Consider the following 16,821-nt stretch of genomic DNA (forward strand, 5'->3'; position numbering starts at 1 on the left):
TTATTACCTCCACCAAGGAGGTTATGTTTTGGGGAGAGTTTGTCTTTTTCTTTGTTTGTCTGTGAACAATATAACTCAAAAAGTAACAAACAGATCTTGATGAAATTTTCAGGACAGGTTCAAATGGGATAAGGAAGAAGTGATTAAATTTTGAAGGTGATCTGGATCATCGGCTGGATCCATGACTTTTTTAAAGAATTCTTTATCATTGTGATAAAGGGGTCGTTTTCACCATATGTGCAAATAACTCATCACTAATTGTCGGATTGCTTTGGAAAACAATACAAGATAAGGTCACCATAATTACTGATGGATGTAAAAGTATGATCCAGATCCTGGCAATATTCTGGATACTAAGATCTGGAATATGAAATATGTACTGGGTCATCATAATTTCAACACTGTCAGGTAACAAATTATTGTACAAACCTGCAACTAACACCAAATTGTAGCAGACAGTCTGCTGAAAGGGAGTATAACATTAAAGTAGGACAAAAGTGTTGCGTGACTATCACAATATGCTCGGCAGTCGTCCACGCTCTCTGAATGCTTGTCCAGTTGGGGGATCTGTCCCGGATTTGTCAGTGGAAACACAACAAAATGTATGCTGTAACGCCTGGTGGTGGAAACGGGACTTTAGTGACTCCTGGTTATGTCCTGCCAGTCATCTACTAAGCAGAGCTAACGTAACCTCACTCTTCATTTTATTGATAGACTCTCAAGTTTGAAGAGACCACTGCAGAATAACTGCTGACTGTGGGTTGGAATAAACATTGTCACTAACAGATTAACTGGTGTTTCCCCCAATCCAGCTCCAGTTTCTGCCATTACTACAAAATAAATCCCAGAAATTGTTTTTTCAAGAAAAGTGATGATCAGTCCACTGGTGATTGTGTATAAAGTCTTTACAGGACCTTTAATGCAGAGAAATACTGTAAATGGACGGGACTCTTTTCCACATTGATCAGTTAGAAATGAGCTCTGCTACTTTTATGCTCACTTATTTTTGCAGACGAGGGAATATAACGACATTTCTACTTTAAATCTTGTAGGGGAGAGTACTGAATTTCTATTCTAGTCACAAACTTTCACAGTCACTGTTTTGATGTGTTACTTTTGAGTGTTGTGACCCCGCAGCCTATGACAACAGAAGTCCAACAAGATGAATTCTGATTGTAGCAATAGGCAGCAGTGGAGCTGAGGCTGACAGGATCAACAGTTTAAGTTCATAAAGAAGCTGTAATGACCATCACTTATCCCAAACACCAAACACAAAGTGCAGAAATGTAACTCCAGCGTTATTCGCAATCAAGTGCAGGAGGCTCTGAGACTGCAGATTAAAAACTCCCATCTTACTGACATCTATGAGGCGAGGCAGCGTCCTAGGATACAAGAAACAACATGCATCCAGCATCAGTCTGTTCAGCATGTTGCTGTCGGGAAAATAAATCAGGATCCACTACTAACCATCAGACTATAGAGGAAATTCCTTCCTGAGGCTGCAAGACTTCTCAGTTCATCCTCAGCACAACAACAGAAACAACAGTGTGTGTGCAGCTTTAAAGGACTACAACTCTCACTTTGTGCTCTCCATTCTGGGATCCAGCAAATACATTTAACACTGTTCACTGGGGTCAAGTTTCATGTCTTAACATAAGATTAATGCATCTTCACTGTGGTGATGATACAGATATGTTTGCTATGAATACTGTGTCGTTAACTTTTCCTCAAAAATGTCTTTGTGTGGTTTCATGTATCCAGAGACTTTAATAAGGAAACCATAAGTTCCTGGCTTTGAAGAGTAAACAAGAACATGAAGATCTTTGATAAATCAGTGGGTTTCCAGGACAAAGTAATCAAAATCACATGCTCTCACTCCAGATATCAACCAAACCAGAAGTGTGCAGACTGCAGGAAACGAGTGATTAATATGATTATTAAAATGTCACATGACAGAGATAACAGAGTAAACTTGTTTCTCATAGTTCTGTGTGACAGTCGATGAATTCATCGAACTGATTTCACTGCTGTCGTCAATCTGTGCGTAACTCTGCAGCTTTTGTATGATGAAGCAAGAAGAAGAGCACAGGGAGGAGGCTCGGTCACAACCGTCATGCCCGGACCCGCTCTGCGGCGTTTAGTCATGGGAAACAGAAACCGCTTTGCTAGATGGGAAACGGGAGTGTTTCATAATGACTCATCCGGGCTTCCATAGAGACATACTGGCGTCCTCTGGGAGCAGTTCACTTGCAGGAATCTTTATACCAGGAAGTGTTTTATTATAAATTTCCTGGAGATTCCCCTGACATGGTGAACATTAACTATAGACGGTAAACCTTCAGATGAAGCTTGTAATCCCTGACGCACAGTTTGAATGAGCAATCTTTTCCCTTTGCATCACCTGTCAAAGTTTTTCCGTTAAAAAACCAAGAATGTGATAAAAGCTTTGATGTAGGCCTTTTCAGAGTGTCTTTGTTTAGGTTTATTTAATAGATTGAAAGGCATACAGTGGGGAAAATAAATATTGTATGCATCAACTTTTTTCTCATCACATTTATTTCCAAAGATGCTTTTTAAACAAAATTTCTGCTAGACATTGTTATTAACTCAAATAATCCACACATGAAAAGAAATCACAACGTTCAGGTCCATAAATGATGATTATGTGGAATTAAGTACGTTAACACAGGAAAAAAGTATTGAACACGCTAACTGAGACTCATCTAATACTTAGTGGAGAAGCCTTTGTTTGCAATGACAGCTTCCAGACGCTTCTTGTATGTTTTAACTAATGACCCACACTGCTCAGGTGAGATTTTGGCCCATTCCTCTGCACAGATTGTCTTTAAATCTTGAATATTCTTTGGTGCCCTCTGGTGAACCTTTGTCTTTAGTTCTTTCCACAAATGTTCAATTGGATTGAAGTCAGGTGATTGACGAGGCCATTCTAATAGATTGATTTTCTTTTTTGAAACCATTTGAGAGTCAACTTTTCCGTGTCCAGCCACATCTCATCTTCATCATCCTGGTGGATGGCAGCAGATTCATATCAAGAATTTCCCCATACATGGCTCCATTCATTGCTCCGTCAATTATATGAAGTTTGCCAACACCATGAGATGAGAAACAAAATGCTGGTTAGCAAACTTTAAACCAACTTCAACATGCCTTTTCTTGAGGAATGGAGTCTTGCAGGCTGAGCGTCCATAGAGGCCATGGTGGTGGAGTGCATTGCCTATTGTTTTCTCTGTAACAATTGTACCTGCTGCCTCCAAGTCTTTTTGGAGCACTTTCAGGGTGATCCTTGGCTCATTGAGTACTCTTCTGACTAACTTTCTGACTCCCTGGTCAGAAATCTTCAAGGAGCTCCTGTGCGTGGCCTGTTGATGGTAAGGTGGTGCTTCTTCCACTTGCGAATAATGGCCTCAACGGTGCTGACTGGAATATTCAGGTGCTTTGATAAAAGTCTGTAACCAGTTCCAGCAACAATCAGGTTGTGAATGTCTTCAGAGAGCTCTTTATCTTCACCCATCATGAGGTGTGTTGTATTTAACTGCTTGGTGAAAAAATGACCTTTTTTATAGGACCATGAATTTGCTCTAGCCCAGCTGATGTTGGTTTGCACTAATTGGAAGTTCAAGTAATAATTACTGACAGATACTTACTTCCTGTGTTATCGTACTTAATTCCACATAATCATTATTTATGGACTTGACTGTCATGATTTCTTTTCATATGTGGATTATTTGAGTTAATACCAATGTCTGGTAGAAAGTTTGTTTGAATTGCATCTTTGGAAATAAATGTGATGAGAAAAAAGTTGATGCGTTCAATACTTATTTTCCCCACTGTGTTTGTTATCATTTTATCACCTGAGACAATTAATTAACAATTAAACAAGCACATCAGGAAATGAGTTGAAACAAATAGACAGCAATTATGCACAAAGGTGGCGAGCAGCAGTTGCTCCATAACAGTAAACATCATTATCAGCCAGGAGCACGAGCGCATTAGATTCTATATTTTCTGCAGGTTTATCATTGTACACAGGAATACAGGATTTCTATATATAACCTGGAGTAAAGGCTAAAGGTAAAAGAAATATCTGTACTGGTAATTACTGCAGAATTTTACACTCATGCATGCTGCAAATCCCGGGGAATGGCCTTCATTACCAGCAAGCTGGCAGGCTGTGGCTAAGAAGTGCGGATAATGACAGCGTGGGATTAACCTTGCATCCAACACTCTGTGCGCTCCTCTCCCTCCACATCCGCCATTTCTCCCTGTCCCTCACTTCTCAAGAGAGCCCCTGCTCCCAGACAATGCAAGAGCTCGCCGAAGGGGGGGTTTGATCATCCTGTGATGCGGCGCTGTGTGACAGGCCTCAGACACAGATATTTAGTCCCCCACTCGCAGATCCCCCACTCAGGAGATTAGCGGAAAAACTTCTGACACAGCTGCAGCTGAAAATTTTACTACTCTGCAACCAGCCCTTACCTCTATCTCCACCTCAAAAGGAGAGCTTAGCGCCTGGGTGTTTGGGATGTTTGTATGTGAATGTGAGTGCATGCGTGCCTTTTAAAAAAGTGTTTTTCATTTTCTTTCATTTCTCGCCAGCACTTGTGCGCCCTCCCCGCTCCCTCCTCAAAGTCAGGCCAAGGTTTATTATGAGGTCTGAATCAGCCAGCTCCCTCTATTCAAAATGAAGTTTTCAAGCACATGAAAGGAGGGATTAGCTGTTATTTGGTGGAAAAAAAATGTTTTGGAAAATCCACTTGAGTGTATTATAAAAAAGAGAAAACCCACAATTTTAATAAGCAGGTATGCATCAGGGTGTTTTGTGATCCTGAAATCCATGAAAGCACTTTCCACTTCAAATCTTCGTTCAGCAAGTGATGTGTACTTTGAAACATAAATCCTGACTTTATAAAATCTGTGAGGGTGACAGGAATGTAAGTGCAGTTATTTTCCTGTGAATTTCAATAATCTATGGGGAAATAAACCATAAAGTCCAGCGAAACACAGATTTTCATGGATAAAAGATATGAAGTATGCTTCCACACATGTTTTTGTGAATGTGTAAATACCTGGAAACATGAGCCAGCCTGTGGTGTCGGATTCAGAGCAGCTGCTGGACTCAAGCATCAGATGTTCAGGTAAAACTGAGGCTGGCTGTGAGAAGCGCTTCTGTGGGAAAAATGTGAAACACACCGACACCCTGTTATTATGAAATCTGAAAGCCTTTTATGCCTATTTTTTAAGGTTTTCTTTGCACAAGTTAGAACAAAAGGTTTGGCAGAGCGCAGCCACAACACAGTGATTAACTGTCTGAAACACAATGGGAAAAACAGCGTATACGAGTTAGAACAAACTCACAGATTTTCCACTGAAAAATAATAAAATCTCAAAAATGAAAACACACAAAAAAAACCCACAGGCTTGATTATATGACACAAAAACAATACATGGCATTGTAAATGACATTGTGTGAATAAAAGTGAAGTAGAGCATGAAAAACATTTGAAACGTATAATCTTAACAGTTGATAACTCCCAGGTATCAACACAGTTTGTCACCACAGCTTTTCAACCTTTCTTATGATCACAAAGAGAGGACTCATCTACTGAGGAGACAAACTATAAAGACTACCTGATAGATGAAACAAATCAATTTCTGTAAACTTCCCTCTCCATCCAACTCCTAAATGTTCTCAGTGTGATTTTGATCAGGGGGACATGCAGGATGGTCCCAAAGAGTGGGCTTATTCTTCTGGAAGAAGTCTTTTGTCAAGGGGTCATTGTTCTGTTGAAAAGCTCAGTCATTACCACACAGACCAGGGCCCTTAGTCATGAAGGAGGCCCCCTGTAGCATCTCCACAAAGCAAGGTGTCGTTTGATGCCCCTGACCAACCTAAAGCTCCATTGGTCCATTGAAGGAAAAAGCCCCAGATCATGATGGAGTGTGTTGCCGTGAAAACATCAAGTGGGATCTCCTTGTCATGTCAGTAACATTGGAAGCCATCAGGACTTTTCAAGGTTACATTTTTTCTCCTCGGAGAATAAAACTGTCTTCACTTTTCAATGTCTCATGTTTTGCCCGTTAAAGGGAAGTTTTTCCTTGCCATTGTAACTTGCTAAATGCTGCAAAGTCCTGCACTCATGGTGGATTAAGATAAGATAAGACTCCTGATCTTGTCTTGATGTTGGGTTTCTGCTAATAAAATTTTATTAACATTTACGGGTCTAGACCTGTAAATGTTTTTGTAAAGTGTCTTGAAATAACATTTGTTATGATTTGGCGCTATACGAATAAAGATTAATTGATTGATTGATTGTGGCCTTGAGGGAGACGAGGCCTTTGAAGAAGATCTTCTCTCACAGATGTCGTGTGATGGTTATTGGGCTGCAGTCAACACCATATAGACTGAAAAAAAACTTGAACATCATCTTGCTCGGCTCGAGGTGAGGTTGCCACAAAAACTGCTCCCCCTGGTGGCTGGCTGCAGTATAGGTAAAAAAAAAATCCATCTCCCCAGTCATTCCAGATGGGCTGTGGTCAAACTTTAAAAAATTAATACACCTGGTAGAAATGTTTCTCACGTCTGATTGTAGTGGTGATTTGAAGATATCATTTGGCTGCCTTGTTTTTAAGTCCTCTTTTTTTCTGAAAAGTTTAGTTTTCATCAGTTATAAGAGGTTAAAAACAAGGTTTTGGGTCATGTTTAACGATGAGATTCTCCCAGAATCCTTCGTAGTCTCTACTGCGCAGACTGGCTGCACAACTGCTGCCAATGGCTGCGCCTGTGACGGGGGTATTTTGGCTTCAAAACCATACAATGGTAAATGGTGGAGCCACGCTGTTCACTCTATTTACAGTCAATAGTTGACACCAGTAACCGTCATGTCTCATCAGTTATGTTAATTTGGAACTTTTCACTTCAGTCTTGTTTTTCATCTTGTCTTGTCAGCTTTTCTTTTATAGTAACGTCTTTCCTTTCGTTTCAGGCAACTTCACTTCCTGCCTTCATGTTTTCCCGCCATTGTGATTATGAGCCAACTCTTCACTGTTTCCACCTGTGCCCCATTTGTATAAAAGTCTGTCTCCCTTTGTCCTGTGCCAAATCTTTGTGTCATGTGTTTACAGTTTACCCCATGTCCATGTGTTCTGTGTTTTCTAGTCTTTCCAGCATTGTTGTGAATTTTGTTTCCCTTTTCATTGAGAGCATGTCACTATTAAAGACTTAGTTTTGTTTTGAGTTAAGCATTTGGGTCTTTTTGTGCAGATCTGTCATTAACTGCCTTAATTTGGGTCTGGGGTTGTCCTGTGTCTCGATAGACAGCCAATCAGATCCTCCAGTTCTGTGGAACAGTTCTGTTCACTTGACTTTTTTGTTTCATATCCCTCAGGATCTTCAAAGAAATTTAAAATGGCTGTTTTACTGCGTCCAACCTCAGCAGCGATGGCACGTTATGGGAGACCTTGCTTATGCAGCTCAACAATCCAACCACGTTCAAAGAAAGATTTTCTGCCTTTTCCATCAGGAGGTCATGGAAGTGTGAACACCTGACAGGAAATTAAATTGAACCCACATTTTTGTGCAGATGTTGGCCTCTAAAGTCTGTCGTCCTCAAAGATTAATCACCTGATGAACAGACTATTTCACTTTAACTGATGTTGCCAACACTTTTTTTCCCATCTCATTCCCATTTCTTCTTTTTTTGCATTTTGAAACTCTTCTTAAAACATTCTTTAGATCAAACAGTGTGAAATGTAAATTTGTGCAATTATTGAGCTGGTCTCAAACCAAACCATTCTCACACACACACTCTCACCTATGGTTGATTTTTAGGCAACCTATCAGCCTCAAGAGCACGTTTTTTTGGGCTAGAGAAAAGTTCTGGAGGGAACTTTCTGCAGGGAGAATATGCAAAATCCTGCCCGACCGGGGGAATCAAACCAGAAGATGTTGCTAGGCGCTGCCCTGTTGGTTGTGGCTGCCTGTTGCAGTAGCTCTGTCTTCTTTGTCTGTTTTTTTTTTTTTTCATCTCTTTTTGGAGTGGATCATTACTTTGGATGGCTTGTTTGTTGGTCATGGACACCAAACTTTTTGTGTCTTCAATGATATTTTTCTACTTTTGCTCCTGTGTTTGTGTCTGGTGTTAGCTCCGTTAGCCATGTCCGTGAATAGCATGATGCTACTCTTCCTTGTGGTACTGCCTCTGTTGCTTGGTTAGCACAGCTAGCCTGTCTATTTTATTGGAGATAGGTCTTACGTTCTCAATGACATTTCTAAGCTCACACCTGAGAACTAGCACGTCATCCTCACCTCCTTCTTCTGGCCTTGTGAGGAAACATCAGGCCTTGCACCAGTTAGCGTTAACATGCTACAGGCTGCTAACAGCTGATTTCACATGTAAACAATGCGACCATTGTTACATGTAGGATCTCTTTTTGCACTTTCTATAAACTTTCTTACTTTTGTTTTCTTGATTGCTGCTGTGGCTAAATAAAGTACTTTCTATTCTATGACTCATCTTTCACATTATACCCAGTACATTCACTTTGGAAAACAACTTCTACTAATCAAGTTTTAACAAGTATGCTTACAAAGAAGTTTAAAGAACAAATAGCTGACCGCTGAGGAAAAAACATTTACATTATGGTATTTGGGGCTTGTTAACTTCCTCATTGTTCATCCTCTTTTTATTGACCACACGCTGCTTTCTGATTATAGCTCAGATCTTTGCCTGTTTGTTGCAGAGTTTTACTTTGCTTTTTCATTTGTGAAACAGATCAAACTTGGAGAATGTCCAGCCATAAAGTTTCTGGCTCATCTTTTTCACAAACAATTTGTGGGTTGAACTCAGGCTGTACCCTCCTTTAAGCTTTCTATCAGTGTAAGATATCGCCTGAATGAAACAGAAAGCTGTGTCTGTGCATGAAAGCAGCTTTGGAGCCTGCAAAGATGAATACAGCCTTGTGCTGTCAAACGTATCAGTCACTGTGGCAGTTTGAATGAAAGATGAAAAAGAATCCTGAAAACAGCTGAAGGTGAAGCTTCCCTGAATGATTTATGTCCTGACATGTGTTGTCATCTGATGTGACAGGATGTAGGTGGGTACAGATTTTGTGAGGAAATCTTTAGAATTAGGTAGCTTATAATAAAATAAAAAGGTGAGCAAAGTAGAAAGAAACAAATTCAGGACAGACTAGATCTCACAGCGGTCTGCTTCCCTCAAAGAAACACACCGTACAGTGCACCTCGAGGCAGGAATAGAGCGTTAAATTGGCCACATCTTACAGCAAATAGTGTGGCCACGAAGGGCAGCGGTTAGGAATCCAGTGAGACCACTTACAGAGGCCAGCTGTCATCGTGAGGTGGGCTGAAGGTAGAGGGAAAATCAATGGCCATAATTGCTCAATAACAGTCGCATGATGGGGGTGAGGGGGGAGAGGACATGGGTCAGAGCAGACACAGTGACATAGACTCACTCGGTGGAGCGTTTGCATTTTTCCACTTCACAGGTCGAGAACGACACACCAGCCGCCTCCAAAAACACAACAGTTTATTTTCAAAGGCTGTCCAGAGCTGCTGTTGTGTTCCCACTGAAACATTTCCAAACAACAAGTTTGCTGGAATTGCTCCTGTTGCTGTCTTCTGAAGCTTGATCAAATTTACTTTTTTTTTTGTCTGTTTTTTGAATAAAACAGGACCAGATCTCTTTTATTTACTCAGACAGTTCTTTTGTATATTCAGGCTGTCATTCACACAATAAGGAACCCAACAGGGCAGGGACTTGCTGGGCAACTAACCATACGATAGGTCATGTGATACTTGGCACATGGTTATGATCATAGATTGTATAAAATATGGACGTAATCTCTGCTATGTCAACTGTCTGTTCCTGTACTTGTAATCTTAAAATATCTTCAGAACTGTTGGGTTAGAAAAAAAAAACACCCCCCATTTACTGTGTGCCATTATTGAAATAAGCGTTTCAGACCCAAGCTGTTTTTTGAACCAGGCTGTAAGTATATATTTTTAATATTGTAAGAGTCATTTTTCTTTGGTTTGGTGTGTAGGTGGTTTTCACTCTTTTTGCTCTCCAGCCTCACACCTCAAATAGACAACTACACAGATACATCTGCAGTGCGACTCGGTTGTGCTGCTTGACTGCGTTTGTCAACTCACACCGGCTGAGTGTTCAGTCCAACAAGCAGCAACTGACAGACAGCAGGAGTCACAAGACCGAGGAGTCCCCATGCTTCCCACTCCTTTGATAAGTCTCTCTTCATTCATGTTGGGCTGTAATACCTCAAATCTGGTGGGTCCTGGTCTGGCTACACTCATTATGTCTGTTTGTCATCATAGTCAAGCTAATTACGAACTGATCATGACATGGTTTGTTTTGTTTTGAAAGTCACTGGGTGTTTTTAGGTAGTTTGCGGTCACTACTTCCTGCCCTGCTTGATCTTCCCCACGCTGAATTTATGCATTACAGCTCTGCATCCGTTAAAATGGCAGTCACCCAGACGTACTGCAACAGAGCGTATAAGAGTCAAAAACTGTATGATAGCCGACAGTCGTGGCTTCTTGTGTCTTGCAGCATTAGTCCTCTTCATGTTTCTTTTGGTTCAAAACACAAAAAAAACCCTGTATTTTAAGAAGTGTCATAAAATTATCCAGAAGCTTCAGTAAATCAAAATCCCATGTATGCTACGATACTGGGACACGGTACAAAAATGGTGTGACTCCACTGCTGGCTGTTGTTAAACTAAACAGCGCAACTGTGCACAAGCCACACCCCCATTAGTTTCCTCCCATTGCCATGGTAACTCACGTAAGTCCCAAAATCTACAGCCAACCACCACACCAAGACAAAGTTCAAGCTGTATCAACAAAACCCATTCCTTTGACAGAAAAACAACAATTATAAATTTATACAGAGAACAATATCAACATATTCGTTATTTAACCACACTTAAATAATTAGAACTTGTCTCATACAGAGCGGATCCAGTGTAAGTTGACACATTGACTTGAATGGAAACCTATTTGATCTGAGTGCCATGATGGGACGGAGATGCACTGCAGACGCATCTGGTGTATTTCAGCCGTCAAACAAAAACTCAGTGAACAGCATCTTTTCGTACTTCTGCATAGGCTTTACTCTTGTAAAACATAATTTTACTGCAAAAAATGCAAAGAACCGGTTTGAAGAAAGAGGAAAATCCACGAAGGTCCAGATATCAAAGAGTGATTAGGTGGATGTCTTACCTTGCAGAATGCAGATCATTTGGCTTTGCTTTGGGGCAGTGCTGCCTGCAAAATGCTCAACTCACCAAGGTGCCTTTTTCATTATTTCTTCTTAAAGGGGACATATCATGCTGATCCCTGATTTAATACTTACATATAAAATAATAAAGTTGAAAACAAGACCTTACACCCCCTGAATTTTCAAAAAATAAGTTACTGAATTTTTTCTGATATCCTAGAACGAGATTTGATGCCTTTGAAAATAGGTCATTGACATTTGCCTTCGAGATTTCGACCTTCATGACGACACGAGGATCCTTTCTTTTTATAAAGCAGCTCCTCCTCTGTGATGTCAGTTAGTCACACAACTGCCACCGAGGGATACACCCACCAAGAGCCGAGTATAAACGTATAAACTATACATGTTACAGTACCGGTTTGACTCACCACACTGAAGCCTCCTGAGATGATCTGTGTCCAGGTGGATTTTCCTCCTCCTGAGCTGCAGAACCGTCCGGGTCTGACTCGGGGTCCAATACAAAAGGACGTATCCTACACTCTGCCATTTTATTAGTGCTATCAATGCCTTACGGTGAAGTTTTGGCAAACAGCAAACTCGCTCGGTCTGCCCCATTCAATGTGGCGATTTTGTAAATACTGCCATGCTGCAAAAATCCGCCCCCTGGCTCTACCCCTCCACCCCTCTGATAGAACTGACCAATCAGAGCACAAAGGGCTGTGACTTTGTGAGGTTACTGAAGGTCATTCTGGAAACGGAGCGTTTCAACGAGATCTTCGGAATGGCCTAAAATGAGGATATTGAGAACGCTATTGTGGGGCAATGAAGGAACTAAATGACTTGTACTGAGGGCAGAAATGCTTTACAGGCATCCTCGTCTGGCATAGTGAAAAGGAGAAACAAGCATGATATATATATTTATGGGTTTTTTTTTTGCCTTTATTCTGACAGAGACTGAAAATATAGGATGAGAGTTGTTGACATGCTTCAAATTATGTTTTGTCGGATTTTGTCGGTCTGATGTAACAGATTGGAGCCCTCAGGAGCTGATACACAAAACTTATTTTTTTGCTAAATTAGAGCAGTACAAATGAGACAGGAAGTCACACAATGAAATAAAAGGGAAACATCCAGTAAATTTTCAGATTTAGACACTTAAATTTACAACTCACAGGTCCTGAAGCTACAGGTTTGAGGTTAGTTAGAGGATAAAAAAGAGGCTCACATTGGTGCATGACATCCTCAGTATCATGCCTTGAGTTGTCCTGAGGTCAGACTCTGTGCTGCTTTCTAAAATCACAGCTGATAGAAGTTGATGGAGAAAGGGAAGGGAGGATGGAGCCAAAGCGCAACAAAACTGAGAGAGATCTGAATCAGAAATGTCAGTAAATTTGAGTCAATTACAGTAGCTTGCTTATCCATTGAGAACGCACCAAACACTGATGTCAGGGGTTAATTTACAAATTAGCAGAGGTCTCAAGGTGATACAAATCCTGTGTGAATAGTTCTTTGGTTGATTTGCACAAGATTAAAAACACAGACGCTCTCAACAATTGTGACAAATGAGCAGAGGTCCCCAGGCAGTGTTGTGGGTTATGGGTTCGGTCATCCTTTAAAGACACAGTTTTAGATAGTCAGATGATGGCAGTCAGGTTAATAAACTGTGGACTCCTCACTGAAACCAGCTCTGTGAGTGTAATTTCCTTCTGCATCTACTTAAAAGTTACTTCCACTTTGTTGTGAGGCTTGTGTTAATTTTCTGGAGCCGTCTGTGCCACCAGTCACCCTGAATTACTCAGGAGCCAGAAGAGCCGGTATCCTAGCAACAGAAGCAGATATCCTGCTTTGTTTGTTCTGTCACACAGTACGTGAATGTGTGTGTGTGTTTATGTACATCGTGCGTGTGAGTGTGTGCACATGTGCAGGCATACATGTGAGCATGTGTTGGATAGGAACATAATGTTAGGATGCAGAGCCTGCCTCAGTCTGTAATGGCTCCAGGTTTATCGGCATGTGGGAGAGAGCTGTTTACATTGTGCCCTCCACTGTTACCAATGGCCATGATAATGCTGTCAGACAAGGCTTAGTGAGCCCATTCCTCTGTCTCACCTCACTTGATAGTGTTTACACACTGACTTTAAAATGTGCTCAGCAGCCCTGCATGTCAATTCTTATCCAGTCCAGCCTGACCTCGGCGAGGTCACTGGTAGAGGCCTGAAGTCCCTTTCAGAGAAAATCCAAACAGTCCCAGTATTGATGACTTCCATCCATGGAGCAAGGATTTCAGAACGTTACTTACGACGTCTGGTTCTAATAAAGTGTAGAAGAATAGATGGAGGGCATCCAGCAGTCCCTGAGAGGGATACAGTGTGCTTTTCATTCAGTACAATTAAATTACTGAACCACCCTCTGGAACCTCTTCGGATGCCTCAGAGCGACCTGTGTTGTTGCCAAGCTTCCACAAACATGATTTAGTTTTACAGTACCAGCACTTAACCTCACAGGAGATTTTATGAATAGATGCAGAGTGTTGGGAGGGCTTGATATTAATTTTCCCAGCTTTGAAAGAGACAATGCAGGATGAGGCTAAACAGTGCCTTATTTATGATTTTCCCAAAAAACAGAATGTCAACTTTTACAGGAACAGGTCTGCTTCATTATCTCGCACTAGCCTCGATACATGTGTCAGTAGGGCTGAACGATTTTAAGAGAAGATTGAATTGCGATTTTTCTGGCAGATATTGTGATTTCAATTTGATTCACGATTTTCTTCAAATCAAGCTTTGGGATATTCACATGTAGGGCTGAATGATTTTAGGAAAAGATCTAATTTTTCTGGCAGATATTGCAATTCACGATTTTTTAATCATCAATAGTGATGATAAATAATCTCTTTTCATCAACTTCTACCCCTAAACAGAGGCTTTGTGTGGTTGACCTGCATACCAGCGCTTTTAACATATAGATTGTCTACAAATTTGTAAAACAGAATGTGTATGATACTTGACACAACAGATCCTGAGTCAGTCAGGAGCGCTGCAAAAAATTGCTGCTTTGGCGATCTCAATATTGCATTGTCTAAAATTGCGATTTCGATCTGAAAACGATAAATTGTTCAGCCCTATGTGTCAGTGTTGGTGTCTGGCTCAGCCCTCTCCTTAGCCTGTAAGGTGGTGTTTTGGTTGTATTGGGACATTCCTGGGCAGAAAGTAAATGTGGTTACCCCAGCCAATCACTGTGTGCCCAGAGCTCAAGTGACTTTACGTGTTGATTAAAGAGTGGAGGAAGCCATCCTGAGCGGCTACGATAGTGGATTTAGCACAGAGAGAAAGAAAAACACAACCAAAGTGAAATGAAACGCCAAACAGATGCTGCAGGTGGTTGCTGTGCTAGTGAGTGTGTTCACACAGTCATGGTTGGAGGCTGTGGGTGGGCGCTGCCGCTGGCACTGAGCCAAGGAGGAGGAGCCCACCACCACTATGGCACCCACCATTGGAAGACTTCCAAACTTCACTTCAGAAACAAATCAGTGATATCTTGACTCCAAAGCCACGTTTCCACCAAGCAGTCCAGTTCGGTTCTGTACGGTTTGATATGGTTTGGTACAGTTAAGCCTGATCCCGTTTGTGTTTCCACAGCCAACTGTGCTCTCTCGTGGTAGGTGGCGTGTAAGCCGGATGCCGAAAGCCACAGCTGTTAAATAATAGCGTGACGCTGTAGCAGCGCGACACAGTTTACCCCACTAATAAATCCAACAAAGAAGAAAACGCGACACAGTAAACAAAGAGCATAGAAGGAAGACATGCAGCATTTTGTACTCTCTGTGACTGGCATGTAGCTCTTTGATACAAAGTGCAATCAAGCTGTGTTTCAGAGAAGACGATTCTTTCGACCAATCAACGGTCTGCAGTGTTGTAGCTCCACCTTCCGAGAGCGGATCAGTTCAGTCTTGCACCCATACGAAAGGGTCCCAAAAAGTGGGACGGCAGAGACGAACTGAACTGGTCTGCTTGGTGGAAATGCAGCTTAAGTCCATATCCGTATAAAAAGTCCAATATCAGTAATAGTTAAAATTACACATCCAAATAAAGTGATACAATTTTTATACTAAAAGCATTACGAAGGCTCTACTTGTGTACAAATTACACGGAAATCTGCATTTTCTTCTCATTCTGGACTGCCCAGCTCTAGGACTTTGTATTCCACACCTTAAGTGTCGCAGCACTTACCATCTCTAGTCAAAATAGTTACCCAATCAGAAATTGGTTTTATGTCACTTAGTGTGTTTACATGCATACAGTAGCCAGACTAAGGTCATAGCTTGATTGTGAAGTTACAGTGGTACAGTGGGGGATCTAGTCTTGTCTGTGGTTACATGCAGAAAAGAGAATCAGACTCCTCGCCAAGAGCGTCTCACTCTGCTTCGATAGGTGGCACTTTGTCCTTCTTGATAAGCAAAGCTGTGTACATATCAAACTAGTTTCAGTTCACTCAGAGAGGAGGCAACATTTTTATGTTTTTATGTATGTATGTATGTGCCCTGCCAAGACCTGCCTAATTGCGCTATGCTTTGTCCAATTTCAGTCTGACTAAACTGTCTACATGTATTTCAATAGTCCAATCTCACACTGACTAAGCTCATAGTCCGATTTCTGAATCTGCATGTAACTGTACTGACTTATTCTTCTTCCTTCATTACCCATGAGGCAACCCTACCATCTTTAGTTTTCTGCATTTATTTCCCACAAGTTTCCCTCAATTTTTGCCTTCATAAGTCAAGACAGCTGAAGATAGAAAGAGACTGGAAATGTGGGGAGTAAAGGGCTGTGAAGGACAAGCAGAAAACCCCTGTGACAAGGACAAACTAAATATCTGAGTCATTTAAGTCAAAGAGGACTGTAAAAATCATCTGGATGGCTTCCTCAAAGAAGATAATTTTGATTCATGGTCCCTCAAACACACAGATTCACTCCAGTCAAATTATCTCAAGTTTTTTTAGATTAATGTGAAATATCCTGTTTCTTCACTGCTGCTGAAGACTTATTGGAGAAATTAGTACTCTTTCCATCTTGTTTTTTGGATGGCTTACAGGTATCAGATAATGCAAGATACATTTTTGGATTGTGTTGAAACATTGAAGAAAAAGTCATCTTCAGTCAGAGAAAGAGTTTAAGGGCTGTGTTCAAAGAAGCTCTGAAACAAACATCTGTCATCTGGATCCATATGAGTGGTTTTGCTAGCAGTCATATGGTCTCCATTCACAGAGTCTTAACTAGAAACACACAGTTCATGAGAAGCCGTAACAGAAAGGAGCATCCTGAGGAGGAACAACACATTTACAGTTTGGTTTAAGCATGTGGTAACTTTTTTTTTTTTTACGAATTCTGACCTGTGAAAGTCATGTTTTATGAGAAGAGGTGATCTTCTGAAACAGCCAGGAGTCCATTCAGTGGGAGTTAGTGTTTGTGTGAGTCACCAGAGCATGTGACTTGGCGAGAGCTGGCTGCTTTCTGCTTGTTATGGACGTCTCTTGCCTCTAAAAGAT

Source organism: Halichoeres trimaculatus, unplaced genomic scaffold (assembly GCF_033239565.1).
Source record: "Halichoeres trimaculatus isolate MK-OKI-2021-1 unplaced genomic scaffold, fHalTri1.1 fHalTri1_scaffold_7, whole genome shotgun sequence".
NCBI classification, from domain to species: domain Eukaryota; kingdom Metazoa; phylum Chordata; class Actinopteri; order Labriformes; family Labridae; genus Halichoeres; species Halichoeres trimaculatus.